Source organism: Cupressus sempervirens, chromosome 8 (genome assembly GCF_028749045.1).
Source record: "Cupressus sempervirens isolate cs-2001-9-10 chromosome 8, ASM2874904v1, whole genome shotgun sequence".
NCBI lineage: Eukaryota > Viridiplantae > Streptophyta > Pinopsida > Cupressales > Cupressaceae > Cupressus > Cupressus sempervirens.
The window spans coordinates 390,824,052-390,839,578 of NC_143125.1; positions in this window are offsets into that span (position 1 = coordinate 390,824,052).

Sequence of the window (15,527 nt, forward strand, 5' to 3'; positions counted from 1 at the left end):
AGGTCAAATTTTTAGTGTTTGTTCCATCTAAAATAGTCATTTTCCTTGATCGACATGAAATATAAGCATCTATTGTTGCTAACCATGGTCATCCTAAAATGATAGGCTAGCCTCTAGTACTTTTTTTTGGAGAGAGTACAACAAAATCAACTGGATACTCCCATGAATGTAATATGATAGTGACATCTTCTAGCATACCATCAGGAATGATGGTAGAACTATTTGCTAATTGCAAGATTGTTGGTGTCTACCTGAGACAAATGATACTTAATTTGGACACTACTTCCTTGGTCATTACATTGATGGATGCTCCTAGGTCTATTAAAACATTTTGTACTTGTACTCCTTGATCTGTGAGGGTTACTACTGGGCTACTAGGGTCTGCATGCTTAGGCATTTTGTAGTTATCAAGCATAAGATCAGAAAGCTATCCAAGGACATGGATAGTCTTTGGGTCTTTCTTTTTCCTTCCTAGCTTTTTAACATAGGCTTCTTTGATGGCTTTTGAATATATAGGTACTTCCTTGATTGCATCAAGTGAGGGAATTTTTACCATCATTTGCTTGAGTTGCTCAAGCAAATCTAGTGTAGCTTGATTTTCACTTGGCAGTATTTTCTCTATTAACCTACTAGGAAATGGTGGTGTTTTGTCTATAGGAGAAATAGTGGTGGTAGGTTCTTGAACTGACTCAGCACTTGTATCATCTATTTCTATTATAATGGGTTGCTGAGGTGAGGCAAGCATTGTTCCAAATATTAGATGAATATCATTTAGGGTGATGGAATAACTTTGTTGTTGGGCTGAAAGTTTTGCACTATTAGGGTTAGGTGCAAGTTGTGCAGGTAACTGTGGCTATTTTGGAAGGTTTGTATTGGTTGCAGGAGGCATTAAGGCTTACTATTGAGGAGGTTGAGTCAAAGCCAGTTGCTATTGATGTTGCTGCCAATTTTGGGTTTGTTGCCAACCCTGCTAAGGTTGTTGCCAACCTTGGTTAGGTTGCTACCACCCTTGGTTGGTCTATGGCCAACCTTGGTTAGGTTACTGCCACCCTTGGTTAGTCTGCAGCCAACCTTGGTTAGGCTATTGCCAACCTTGGTAAGGCTATTGCCAACCGTGGTAAGGTTACTGCCAATGATTATAATTACCATGCTATTGTTGCCATTGACTATTACTACCATAATTATGGAGTGGGTCTTCAGGAATACCTGATCTTGGAGCTCATGGCCTTCATTGAGAAACATAAAAGACTTCCCCATCTTCATCAATTGCCTTGAATTCAGTAGGCATATGCTATGATTCTATGCTAGCAATAGGCTTACATTGGCAGTTGCATTTCTTTTCTCTGTAATGGGGGCAATATTCTGCCAACATACTATCAATATCTTCCTTCTTCCTGCATTCTTGCATGGTATCCAATTATGTAGCAACATCATTAATGATGTCTTGCTTCAAATATAACAAGAGGTTTGATAATTCTGTCTTAGATACTACTGCCCTAGGAGTCTTTTGGAGTAAATCCCTCAAACCTCATCCTTTTTTTGTTGTTGCTCTGGAATAGTTTAAACAAATATTCCAGATTTCAGCCCATGTCTTTTGTGTAATGTCACCTCCATCCATTAAGTCTAAAGCTTCCATACTCCTATCATGTACTCCTTTCAAAAAGAGATGCTTTTGAGACTCCTCATTCAGCTGATGTTGTGTGTTTCTCTATAGGTTAAACATGAACTGGGCAACATAGTCCTTCAAAGTCTCATCCTCCTTTTGTGACATTTTAAAAATGTCATCTCCTTTCAAATCATGGCCTCTGCAATATCCTTATATTTATTAAGGAACAAGTTACTCATAGTTGGCCAATCTATCATAGCATTGGCACCTAAACTCATGAACCATCTCAAAGTGGCTTCTTTGAGAGTTGATGGAAACAATTTCAGCTTATGGGCATTAGTTGTGTAGTCATAACTTCGAAAAAGGATGTCAAACTCAAAGAGAAATGTTTATGGATCAGTAATAAGGCCATAGAATTTAGGTAGAGTAGCTGAGGGTATATTTTCAAATTTTGATTACCCTGTTGAGGAGGAATTGGAAAGGGAAAGGTAGGTTGAGCTGCTGCCATTTGTAGATGTCCTAGTGGTGGCTAATAAATGACTAGAGCTAATGGATTATCTTGATATTCTAGCTTAGCAAAAAGATTATTCAAATGAAAAGATTCTTCAAATGTGGTTGGTGATTGTACTTCTTTTGGTACTTCTACAAATACGTTCTCAAATAGTTCTTCTTCTCTTTCTTCTCTTTCTTCAAAGTTAGGATAAAAAGGATCTTCCTTATTGAAGTTGGGAAGAAATCTTCCAAGGTGATCTCTTCTTCTATGCATGCAAGAATGCTGAAAATGAAACTAAATGACTCAATAGTAAATACTAGACTAACACCACCCCCGACAACGGCGCCAAAAATATGTCTAATCAATATAACACCCTTTTAGTTGTAGGATTGGACATCCCTTACCACCAAAGTACTATGCTAATTTTCATTAAATGTCAATCCGGGAGCATGAACTTGAGATGATGTCTGCAAAGTACATGCTCTAGTTTTCACTAAAAGTCACTACTACTTTGAATGCAATTACCATTAAGGAAATCTATTTTATCCAAAGGAAAGATGACTATCAAATATGTGGAACAAAATTCTAATTATTTAGCGATACATCTATGCACCTACTGCTGCAGGAATAGTGACTGGTTCTGTTTCCAGTGGCTGCAGGAACAATAGTTTTAACTCTAACTTAGAAAACTGAGTCTAACTCCTACTTACTAAAGTAAAACTCCACCTTCTGTGTGGGCCCCCACGGAAGAATGAAGGAAAGATAAACTCAGATAAAAGTGTAGAATCTCAGCAAAGGCATGTATTCATCAAATATGTAGTATTACAATAACTTGGAAAATAATAAGATGTCTATCAACTCTGTTTGTCTATTCACTACTTAACCTCATAGATACAGATGAGGTCTTATTTATAGGGAAGAACAAAAAACTCCTAAAACTATGACTTCCTCATGAAGGAAAGTCAGTTACAAACATGCAATTGGAAAGACATTAATTCTCCCTTAAATTCCCCACAAATATAGAGATCATAGAAAATGCTAGATTTTCTCATTTATCTATCTTCAAATAGCTTTCCAAGAATCTAGGTATCGTGCTTTGCATGTTTAACTGATTGCTTTGATGCTTACTTCTTTTCTTAGCCTCTTTATTAGGCCTTGCTTGGTTATTCATTAAAACAGGTCCCCTCTAACTTTGTTGCCAAGTCTTCTAGCTACAACGGTGTCATAATGCTTCTCCTTAATGTCATCAATTGCTTAGCGTTATTCCTTTGTAGTTCGTTTAACTCCCACTCAGCTTGTATCCTACTGTCAACATTTAATACACACAAGACTTCCCGCAAACATTTATTTTCATTTATTAGTTTATAAAGAAAAGGCATTAATTATTCAACTAACAGTTTTTGCAATCTCTTCAGCTATAGGAAGATCTACCCATATCAAACATTCATGAAGAAATTTTTTTACCACAAAATGAACTCCTTTTTTAATATAATTCCAATTATCATTTTATGCCCTATGTCCATACTTTATACATCAAAAGTTCAAAACATTTATACTAAAGGATGATAAAGTTTAGTATGTTATAGACAAATGTTCACAAAAAGGGCTAATAAAACTTCAATTTCTTCATGTCATCAAACTTCATGAGATTTATTCTTCAAAATTTTGTATGCCTTCTTTTTGGGTATAAATTTCCTTAGAAAATATTTTAGGGCTATAGACATATGTGTCTTCCCAAATCAAGTATTGTCTTTACTAAAGTGGTCTCCCTTATTTGTCTTTTAGTGGATAATGCCCACTTCCATGTAGCATCTAATTTATTATGAAAATCTATAGGGATACCTTCACCTAATTCTATAGGTGTATATCTAAAATTTATCATCATATCCATCATAGATTTTTCAATCTTCACTTGATAATCTTTATTTAAAGAATCAAAAGTAATCATCTCGAATGCTTCTCTAGTTGATTCTCTTAACATCTCACATACCTATTCAACAATCTTTGGAGGAAGTTTATGAATAATTTGAAGTTTTCTCAAATTATTAGACTTGGTTTCTTCTCCATCTTCCTCCTCCTCATCAGGTATGACGACCAATTTTCTTCTTGGCCTTTTTGGTAAGTTTATTTTTGGTGCTTTGGTTGGCTTCCTCTTTGTTGAGATTTCTTTTTCTTTTGTATTTAGGGATTGAGATGCCTTTGATATGTGATTAATCTTCTCTTTGATTTAGATTATGGAGGAATGACTATCTATTTTACAGTTTTCTTTAAATTCTCTTTCACCTTTGGATCAACAATCACCACTTTTATTTTGTTTCATTACCTTGGGCTTAGCAAAAACTAGCTATTTTCCTTTGGACTCTTTTTCTTCTACTTATTCATACTCATCCTTGCCTTCAATTATCTAAAGTTGACTTGTGCCAAGTTTTCCCTCAAGATCTTTGATCATTTTCTTTTGTTTTCTATCTTGGGAACTTCGGTTTCAATTAACATTTTAATCTTGGTTGTCTCATAATTACTGAATGGCTTGGAATTCTTGACAATCTCTTCAACTAATAATTTAGTCACTATTGTTATAACTTCATCTACATTCACTTCATATTACATAGACCTTATCCATGCAAACCTTGGTAGTACTTCTTGTGCATAGATGAAATCTGTATCTACTTTAAAATGTATATCATCAAAATAAATATCTAACATTGACTTCAATATTCTCATCATGTTCTTCATCTTACTTTTTAATTCATCAAAATAATTGTCAATTATAGCCTCAAAATTTTCTCCCAATTGATTGATAAGGTCACTTTCTATTCAATAGTCAATGTACTCCTATCCCATGAAACTGTGTCGATGGTAGGAAATGAACTATGTACATAGAAAAATATACAAATAAGTAAAGATCCAAACTTACATGAAGGATTCTTTTCTTTCCTTATCACTCCAAGATCTTTAGATAATTGTTGTAGTTTTAGCTTGGAAAGATCATAACTCTGATCTTTATTTACAATTTTATATCCTAGGTCCACTACAATACAAGAAGTATTGTTCAGTTGGCTTGATTGGTAGAATTTGTGTGCAATTAGACATACTAAAAATTCAATAATTGGACCTTCAATCCCATCGATTGACATTACATGAAAATTCCACTTAACCTTTGTAAATTTTTCAATGACTTGTTTTATATTACACCTCATTATCTTTGCTTTGTCAAAAGTAGGGTAAATTATAACTCAGTGAATGATTTCCTTGTTAATCTTGATTGGTCCACTTTCTAACCATACTTTTTTTTGGATACAATTGATTAATTGTTTGATGCCTTTGATGTCACACAAATTCCATATCATTATTAGTTAGTATATGCCGAGATCACTCAGGTAGTGAAGACAATTCTTAGTGTCTATTGAGTATTCCTATGTTTTCCTAGTTTAGAAGGAAGTGTCTATTGAGTTCACTCGAGTGTCAAAGGAAAAGATGCAGAAAGTGAGTGTTAACAAAGCTCACTCAGTTAATGAAGAAAAGTTGGATGGAACCAGTGCTAACCAAGCTCACTCAATTGTCAAAGGATTTTTGTAAGTTTGTAGTGTTAACTGAGCTTCTACTGGTTAACAAAAGAAATCATTTTTGAGTCAGTTTCTATTAAGCTGGGTTAGCTAATGAAAGATTTTCTTATTTTGGAATATTAGTCTTAATTGATTTATCTATTAATTACAACTAACTAAGGTGATGAATATTAATTATTCTAAGTTTTATTTGAGCCAACTTGACAAAGTGAAAGATATAAGTATAAGGTCAAGTTGTAATTTCAAAGTGTGTGTCCATGAAGATGTTATTGAAGATTTAATGATGAGAAGAGGACACAAATTTGAAGGATAAGCAGAATATCCTTATGGAGCAGCAAAATTCTATTCGATCAGGAAGGATCAAGTACAAGCCAAGAATAGAGATTTGTAATCAGCAGATTAGTTGCATAAAATCAAGTTATCTCATTGTTACTCTCTAACCATTGTATTAGTGATCCAAATCTCTTAACAAAGTTGGATCAACAGCTATTTTCAAATGTCTAACAAGGTGGAAATTCTATTGAATTGTCTACAGACCTCTAACCAAGCCACTACTAATAGAGTGATTAAATCCTTTAACAAGGTCACACCTAACAATGTATTTTATAACCTTTAATAGGGTTGGCTCCTAATAGGGCTTACTTCACAAGAGTGAAAATAATAACTAGTTGCAATTGGTGGTTTTTCCCAAATTGGGTTTCCACATTAAATCCCGGTGTCTACTATGTTCATGTTATTTTATTTTATATGTTGCAACTTAGTTAAAGTAATGATAATTATAAAAAACCTAAAAGTTTATATGTTAAGCATTTACCAAGCTAATTCAGTTATTACCGAGTTATATTATTTTGAATGTGTATACTGAGCTTCAACAGTATTCCATTTTCAATTTGTATTTCTATATTGACATCTAAAAGATGTGGGATTTATTTTAGTAGTAATAGATTCACCCCTCCCCTCTTAGTTTCTCCTCTTATATTTCCAACAATTGGTATCAGATCTTTTGGTGCTTGCAGGGAAGGTTTCAAGGACCTAAGCTAAAGATCAAGATGTCTTACAAAAGAAAGATTCCTATGCTGAATAGAGACAACTTTACAACATGGCAAGGACTTATGAGGTTACATTTGGCTACCATCACTAATTTAGGTTACAAATATCTTGATGATGAATATAAAACTCCCACTATAACATTATTAGTTGAAGATATTACTGAAAAGAAGAATCATAATATCGTGATGATTGATATTGCATCTACTCTCAATTATGTTGAATTTGATGAGGTAAAGGATTGTAAAATTGCTTATAAAATGTGGACTAAACTAAAATATATCTATGGAGGAGATGACAATGTAAGAAGAGCCAAAGTAGAAAGCCTTAGAAGAAAATTTGCCAAATGAAAATGAGAGAAGATGAAAATATTACAAAATATTTGGAAAGGATCAAGGCCAGTGTGAGTGCAATCAAAGCATCTGGAGGAGAAATTAAGGAGGAAACCATTAAAAGTAAAGTTCTCATGACTCTTCTTCCTATTTATGTAATTAGAATATCTTCTATTCAAAAATGAGATGTGATCCAAATAAAAAATTAGGCTTGGATGCTCTAGTTAGAAGATTGATAGCTTTTGAACTAGATAACTATGATAATGATGTTCCTACTTCAAAGAATATTGAATTTGCATTCAAAACTAAACTCTCGCTTAACAAAAAGGGTAAGAAATCAAAGTCAAGTCAATAAAGAAGTGAAGAAGATGGAACATTAGAAGAAAGCTCATAAAGTGAACTTGAAGTTGTTGAAGCCCTACTTGCAATGAAGTATTCCAAAGGAAGAGGAAAGTACAAAGGTAAAGTTCCTTTGATCTACTTTTCTTGTGAAGAAGTTGGTCACATTGCTACTAGGTGTCCAAATAAGGAAATCAAAGATGAGAAGAAAAGAAATAAAAATAAAGGCAAGAAGAACTCCAAGAACTACAAGAACTACAAGGAAAAAGGTAAGATATCTTGTTTTATAGCTAAAGATTCTTATAATAGTGAAGATGTGTTAGTGAATAGATTATCTTCCAAGAAAAAAATACATGAATTAACTTCAAATGCCCAAATAAGAAGATTGAATCAGCATGAACAATTGGATAAGTTATCATTGGATTGATAACCTTCCTCTAAATTTTATTGGGTAGAGCTCCCCATACAAGATTTACAATGAATTAAATATGGATGCTTTTAACCAGAAAGAAAAAAAGGTTTACAAACATCTATTCATAAACATGAAATAGATGTGGAAAATAAGCGACTGAAAAGAAAAGAAAAACAAATAACAAAAAGTCTATTTTCTTGGATGCTGCATTAGAAAGTGAATGAAAATAAAGAATGTCTTCCATCCTTTTGAGAAAATGAAGAATCAGAGCTTTTAGAAATATCTTGAAATGATAACATAATCAGAGAATAGTGACATTAGAATGCATTTTAGAAAAAAATGAAAACAATACAAAGATCACAATAAGTGGAAAGAAACTACCCCAAAATCAAAATTTTGATGCAATTATTTTCTAGTCTCCCTTCTCTCAAGTACAAAACACAAAAAAAAATCATCTTACATGTTTCTAGTCAAAGTCACCATCTAAAAAAAATTGAAACTCTTCCCTTGCATTACATAAAACATATTGAAATTTATCTCTTTCTCTAACACATAGCTTAGAAATAGACTCCGCCTTCTCTTCCTCACAAGAGATAGAACAAATCTTGAAAAAATTTCCTCCCTTGTTGTAGCACATAGTCTATAGTCTTGGGAAGAATAGAAGTGGAACCCCCAATCTACATTCAGATGGCATATTTATCTTTTCTTCTATTAGTTTCAATTTGGTTTGAGTAACTAATTCTTGGTGACACTCTTATCTATCTATCCTCATATGATTTTTGAAAGAATATTACATATCTTGTTAAATGAGGGATGAAAAAATAGCACAAGTGATGATGATTACAATGTTTAAAATAAAATATTACAATGTTGTTTGTGTCTTCCTCATGGTAATCAATAAAACTCATCATGATGTGTCAAGCCTCTATATTAGACATGTGCCCTTCATATGCCATTATCCAAATATGTTGGAGCTTCTTGAAAATTAAATAATACATGTGCAACCATTTTTTTTAGAATGCTTATGCATTAGATCTTTGGCATCTTAGGTTTGAAGGATATACATCACTCCATTCTCTAAAGTCAAGGAAGCTCTAAATATAAATTGCAAACACAATTTCAATAAAGTTAATATCAAAAATAACTTTGGATTACAACAATGATGTTTAACTCAAGCTTAATCCCGCTAAGAATATGTAAAGATTAAGATGCTCTATCTCATCTTATTTATAAGGATTCTTTGATGCTTGATTTGAGAAATTATCCCCTTTCATATTTTCAAGAGCTTATACCATGATAGACCTGATGCATGAGGATGAAAATTACAACTCCCTTCTACAAATATCATTTTCATATTTTTAGTTTGATTTTTATGTCGATGCTACATTGGATGTTTTAGATAGTCTTTGTACCCATCATATCAAACTATGGCTTAAATGGTTTTTGTTGTTTTATCAAACTATTTTCATATACCTAGAGTGCCTTCAAAAAGGAAGCTTGATATGTATGGGCACTACTATCGAGGATGGTTCCAACACTGTTTCTTGATGATGAGAGTGCTCAGTTATCAATTTTATCTACAAACTTGCATTCATTGTGAAGCATCATAGAATGATGAAGGGGCACATGTATCTTCTACTTGCAATAACTCCACATGGTAGGAAGACATTTTCCTTCCATCTAAATTACACATGGCATTGTGATTGATAAGCAATGTGCAAAATCCACGTGCCTATTGGTAATCCTCTAACAATTAACACATGGCTTTGATCCTAAGCCCATAGGAGACTCATAGACAAAAAAATATTATGAATCCTTCCCATTATATATTGTTGGGTCATCCATTGTGCATTCAAATGGTTAGCATGCACCTTGTTTTTGGATTGGATCTCATACCCATGGTATCCTTCGATGATTTAATGCATAGGCACTAATGTTCATTGTGCTTGAGGGTCCTCAAATTGGATGTCAGAATATAACAATTTCTTATAGAGCTATTGTCATAGAAGGATAATCTCTACATAAGAGACCTAGAATAAACCCATAGGAGAGAAGACCAAATCAAACCTTTTCAAGGATTTGAAAAAACTTATCCATTTTTTCATGGGAGCTAACTCATGAGCATTTTTTATTGGGAGAAAATTTAAATGCTCAGATCCAAATAAGTGGTATATAAAAAATCTAAGTTCTGACATCTTGCATGTAATTATGTCTTTATTCAAATTTTCATGATAGCAAATTTCCTTTAAAAATCCAAGCTCAGCCTTGGTCCTTTTATTGCACTCATAATCATGGTGCTCTATTTAGTATGTACCATCTAGCTATTAAGAATTTATCATAGAGGCTCTATCTAATTCATAAGGGAAGAGATCTAAAAATTAATGGATGTGCTTTGATTGTTAAGTATATGTATGGTAATAATACATAGAATTTCCTATATGATAAGGCACTTTAGATGTCAAATTTTAGTAGATGGAGATGTTCATGGGCTACTTCCTTATCCATAGATTCATCATGTGACTTATAATACCCTTAGTACATGCCCAATTAAAAATCTTCAAGCTTTTCTCAACTTAGCTAAGACATTGGTTTGGTGTATCTTGCTGAGATTGAGACATTAGTAAATTCAAACTTCATGTTTAGATCTGCATTTTGAACTAGTGATATGAATCTCTAGGCCTCGGGAACCTACACGTCAGGACATGAAAGGATTTCAAACCTAAATGCTAAACCTTTAATGGTGTGTAATATGATTCATTAAAAATGTCATTCATAGAACTTGTAGCCTGGGTTTTATTGATAGCCCCATCAACTCCATGATAAGCATATGTGCTCATATCCTCATCAAATAATCTCTTCCTTAAAAATTTGAATCAATAGTCTAAAAGAAAAATTATTTTCTAAAATTGAATCAAACTTTACTCATGTTATAGTTTGAGCTTGAGAGTTAAATGCCCCTTATTCAATATAAACATAATTGAACCATCATCTCATAGAGATAAGGCATGAGATTATCTTCGTAACATTACCTATTATAAATAGGACTCTCTTATGGGGAAATTATTGAATGATTCATGCTTTTTCTCTGCTTATTATATTTTGATAATATTTGAGAGTCATGAGTACTCAAAGCCCATTGGGGTCTCTTCTTTATCTATGCATACACTGTATCTGTTGGATTTATTTTCATACTCCAAATTTAGATGTTAACCTTGAATCAACATGTTGTGATTTTTGAATGAAATTTAAAACTTGAATGTGGAATGAGATCATAAAAAATCTCACAATATGAACTTCTAAACTAGAATATGAGATCCATAGGGTTGTATCTAAAGACCTAATCAATGCTTCTGAAATGAGCTTTGAACTCTGAATCTAAACCATTTAATTTTTGAACTTTGCTTGAATTGAACTTGCAAGATGGACCATTTGAACCATCAAAGCACTTCAAACTAATTTGAACCTTAGTTCAAAGGGGTTCAAAATCATAAATTAAAATTTTTAAAACTATGTCCATATTGGGTACTAATAGGGGCTCTAACTACAAGACTATTTTTTATGCAAAAATAGAGAACTCCAACAATCTCTGGTAAAAGAAAAGTGCCTTATCCATTGGGCGAATAGAGTCACCAAGAAGAGAAAACCAAGAGCTACTTGTAGAGAGGGTGGAGGGGAGCAGGGAAAATCCAGCTAACCAAAACACCTAAACTAAACACAAAGCAATAGCAAGATAAATAGAAAAGCTAAACTACATGCCATAAAAACTTATTTACAAAAAGATAGGCTAGTAGCTCATACCTTTGAGAATGCATTCATCCACTCATGAAAACCCATTGATTGATTTAGAGGAATATATGTCTATGCAGAAGATTGACTGATATGAAAGATGTACCACCATTAGCAAACATCTTGTGATAGTTGCAAAGAGAGATTCAAATACCATGTGTTGCAGGAACTCTTTCTCTTCGAGAATACCAATTTCATCATAAAAATGGCATGCCTCCCATTCCACTTGTATTTGCTGCAACATGGTAGGAATGAAATGAAATATCATAGTTTGCAATTTTTCTTCATCAAGATTCGTGAATTTTTTAACTTGTGAAGGCTTTTTAGCATCAATGCTTGTTGACAAAATCGAAGATTGCATAGTTTGACCCACCATATTCTTTGAAATATCTCCTTGCTTAATCACTACTTTAGATTGAAAGTATCCCTCTAGTTGTGGTAAATATTAAAATGAGAAAGATTTGGAGAGAGGAATGTCATACACTTCTTTGCTATCTATCAATTTTTGTTCTTGCTAATACACCATATCACGCTGATCAGAATCAATAACAAAGAGGGCATTAGCAACTTCAGAAGTAAAGCCTTCATGTTCTAGAAAAAGGACAACCATTGATAACCCTTTATTTGAATCATATGCAGCAGGTCCTTCCCTTGAAACTAGTACATTTAGGCTAGTCATTAGCTTGTCTAATTGAGAAACACATTCCTCATCATTTTCAATATGTGGGAAATGAAATCATATCATATTTAAAGCATTATCTTCAGCCAACAAGGGTTCTTGGAAATCTTCATCATTAAAAATAGTTAGATTCTGAAAGAGAGAAACATTGTGAGTGGACATGGTTTCTTCTAAAAAATGCCTCTTCTTTGTAGTTTTCTCCTCAATGTAGTTTTTTTGTTCACAAAGGTATTCTTTCATTTGTGGACTTTTTGTAGATTTCAAACCACTAAGAATCAAGTCATCATCCAACTTGATTGCTTCCTTTTGTGCATCTACCAAATTGTTGCACTCCAAGATGTTTTAACCAAAACTTGACTTCAACCTCCATAGCAATAGTAAAGATGCATAACTAATTTCTTTCATTAGGTTGGTGGGCTAAAGGAATTTTACCAACATTCTAGTTAAATCTATCAACAAACTCCCTTATAGATTCATCCTCTTTCATCTAAATTTGAAAAAGATTTAACAACAATTGATAGGAATCAATTGTGGGTTAAAATCTCTCAAGGAATCTCTCCTTAAGATCATCTCAAGTTGTGATACATCCATCTTGTAGATTCTAAAACCATTTTTTAGCTTTTCCCATAAGGCTTTGAACAAACAATCTGAGGAACACATCTTCTTCCTATACACCAAGAATTCCACATGCAATAGTGACTGCTTTGATGTGGTCATTTGGATCATGTTTTTTTAATCTCCAAGAAACTTGGGAAGGTATTCCCATGATCTTTTAGATAAGGCTGAATATTGGGCCAAGGAAAATGGTTTGATCTGAGCCCCCCATGGCTGAGCTACAACCACAACCATAAAACACATTGGAACTCCAAAATCAAAGATTCAACAAGTTTATAACATAGAGTTTCCAATCTCCTGCACACGAAGATAATAATAAAACTAAGGAGGCAAATATTAACACTAATATTCATTTCCAAGGTCCTTAGCAGATTCATCAAAAATCTATGAGTGAACAGATTGTCTTCCAAGAAAAAAACATACAAATTAACTCAAAATGCCCAAATAATAAGATTGAATCAGCACTAATAGTTGGATAAGTTATCATTGGATTGATAACCTTCCTCTAAATTTTATTGAGTATAGCTCCCTGTACATGATTTACAATAAATTAAATATGGATGCTTTTAACTAGAAAGCACAAAAGGTTTAAAAACATCTATTCGTAAAGATGAAATAGATGTGGAAACTAAGTGACTGAAAAGAAAAGAACAACAAATAAGACATAGTCTATTTGCTTGGATGCTACATTACAAAGTGAATGAAAATAAATAATATTTCTTCCATCTTTTTGAGAAAATAAAGAATTAGAGCTTTTAGAAATATCTTAAAATGGTAACATAATCAGAGAACAGTGACATTAGATTGTATTTTAGAGAAAAGTGAAAACAATACAAAGATTGTGATCAATGGAAAGAAACTACCCGAAAATCAAAGTTTTGATGCAATTATCCTCCAGTCTCCCTTCTCTAAAGTATAAAAGACAAAAAGGATCCTCTTACATGTTTACAATCAAAGTCACTATCTAAAGAAAACTAAAACTCTTCCCTTGCATTACATAAACCAAATAAATTTTTATCTCTTTCTCTAACACACAGTTCAGAAATAGACTCTACCTTCTCTTCCTCACAAGAAATGGAATAAATCTAGAAAAACTTTCCCCCCTTATTGAAGCACACAGTCTGCAGTCTCAGGAAGAATAGAAGTGGAACCCACAATCTATGTTTAGATGACATATTTATCTTTTCTTCTATTAGTTTCAATTTGGTTTGAGTAAATGATTCTTGGTGACACTCTTATCTGCCTATCCTCATATGATTTTTGAAAGAATATTGCATATCCTATTAAATGAGGGATGAAAAAATACCATGGGTGATGATGATTACAATGTTTAAAATAAAATATTACAATGTTGTCTGTGTCTTCCTCATGGTAATTGATAAAACTCATCATGATGTGTCGAGCCTCTATATTAGACATGTGCCCTTCATATGTCATTATCCAGATATGTTGAAGCTTCTTGAAAATTAAATAATATATGTGCAATCATTTTTTTTAGAATGCTTATGCATTAGATCTTGGGAAGCTTGAGTTTGAAGGCTCGACATCACTCCATTCTCTAAAGCTGAGGGAGCTCTAAATATAAATTGCAAACACAATTTCAATAAAGTTGATGTCAAAAATAACTTTGGATTATGACAATGATGTTTAACTCAACCTTAATCCCACTAAGAATATGTAAAGCTTTAGATGCTCTGTCTTAGCTTATTTATAAGGATTCTTTGATGCTCAATTTGAGAAATTATTCCATTTCATATTTTCAAGAGCTTATAACATGATAGACCTGATGCATGAGGGTGAACATTATGGCTCCCCTCTAAAAATATCATTGTTGTATTTGTAGTTTGACTATTATGTCAATGTTGCATTGGACTTTTTAGATAGTCTCTATACCCCTCATATCAAATTGTGACTTTAATGGTTTTTGTTATATTATCAAACTATTTTCATATACCACTAGTGCCTTCACAAAGGAAGCTTGATAATGCTTGGTATGTATGGGCACCACTACCAAGGAGGGTTCCAACACTATTTCTCCATGATGAGAGTGCTCAGCTATCAATTTTATCTACAAACTTGCATTCATCATGAATCATCATAGAAAGATGAAGGGGCATGTGTATTCTCTACATCCAATAACTCCATATGGTAGGAAGACATTCACCTTTTGTCTGAATCACACATGGCATTGTGATTGACAAGGAATGCATGTAGGAGTTGATGAAATCCAACTCCGCAGTCGCCAAGATCACCTACATGCAAATAGCTTGCTGAAGAGAAACCGAAAGAGCAAGAGCATGAAGCAAACAATGCAAGAGGAAATATTTCACAATAGGAAAATGAGATTGCTATGTGAATGGAATAATTTACAATGAGAGAGAGATCATTTAAAAAGGCCTCATGGAAGCTTGTAGAACAAGCTGGAAGGAGGTAGAGGACAAAAATGACAACTCAGCACATATCCTCAAAAAGTGGAATATGCTAAAAAAGAAGAAAACTCCCGAGTTGTCAACAACAACCACTACATGCATTAAATACTAAATATGCATTAACCTAAGTAAGCTTAAGTAATAGAATAAATAATTAATTATTAATTATTTACTCTAACACCCCCCCTTAAGTGCAACTTAGGGGAATGCCTTAAGCTCCTAAAAC